Genomic DNA, 1,052 nt, shown 5'->3' with positions numbered 1-1,052 from the left:
TTCAATCAGAGTTTTTCAGGTTGGTTTGATTCTCTCAAAGACACGTGGAAGCCAGTTTGTTTCTCGCAGCCATTCCTGACATTTTCCAGTGAGGAAAATTTTTGATTTTATTTTCTGTGACACATGAAAAGTGTGTTTAAGATTCGCCTGACAGCTGGATGGAAACATAGCTTCTGTCTAAGTTTCACTCTGTCTGTTCCTCCTGCCTCTCGTCTCCTCGCGTCTCCTCCTCCTGCTTTGTTCTTCATTATCCTGTCACTCTTCACACAGAACAAAACGCAGGCTTGATAATACGCTCCCCTTCCCTCTGTGCATTTCTTTCCTTTGTTCTTTCGTTCCTCCAGCGTTATTTTATTTCGGGTTACTGCTGGCTAGAGCCGTGGTTTTTAAAGGGGTAGAGGGGCTTTTGTAATCTCAGGTCATCAGGCGACCAAAGTGACTGTGAGCTCTTTGATCGCGGCTGCTTCATCTTCGATGTAAGTGATGTTTTCCTGTGAGCTTTTCATGCAGCAAACATCACGTCGTGCTCTTTGCTGTCTTCTCTCACCTTCACAAAGACAAACCCAATGAGGCCGCCTTTAGAAAAGTGTGATGGTGCATTTGCATGTCATACTGTGCAGAAGAAGTTGTCCTTTAACTGAATCAAACTCTCTGAGGCCTCTGAACTCAAATTTTTATCAAACCATTCTCTGTGTCTTCGTGTTCACATGGAAGTGAAAAAGTAGTGAGCTCTCGCTGTATGAAGCCCTGTAGGCTGCACTGGGGTGCACAGGTAAAGGTTACTGAAGCTTGTTAGCAGCCAGCAGTCTAGATGAATGCTTACCTTCAGCATCGGGGTCAAACGCAGGTCTGGAAAAACTTCTCTGCTCCGTTTCAAATGAGCTGATGGTTCACCAAGGCCCGGGGCTCACAAAGTGCTGCCATTTCTGACCAGCCTAAGTCTCAGAGCGTGTTTAGACTGGTGCATTGATGGATCAAGTACTCAGCTAAGAAAAATGACTTATGCCACAGCTTTAAAATGCTCCACAAATAGAAGCCCTGCACTTAGCACT

The sequence above is a fragment of the Stegastes partitus genome, unplaced genomic scaffold (genome assembly GCF_000690725.1).
Source record: "Stegastes partitus isolate 25-593 unplaced genomic scaffold, Stegastes_partitus-1.0.2 Scaffold236, whole genome shotgun sequence".
NCBI classification, from domain to species: Eukaryota; Metazoa; Chordata; class Actinopteri; family Pomacentridae; genus Stegastes; species Stegastes partitus.
Note: the sequence above shows the minus strand (reverse complement) of the source record.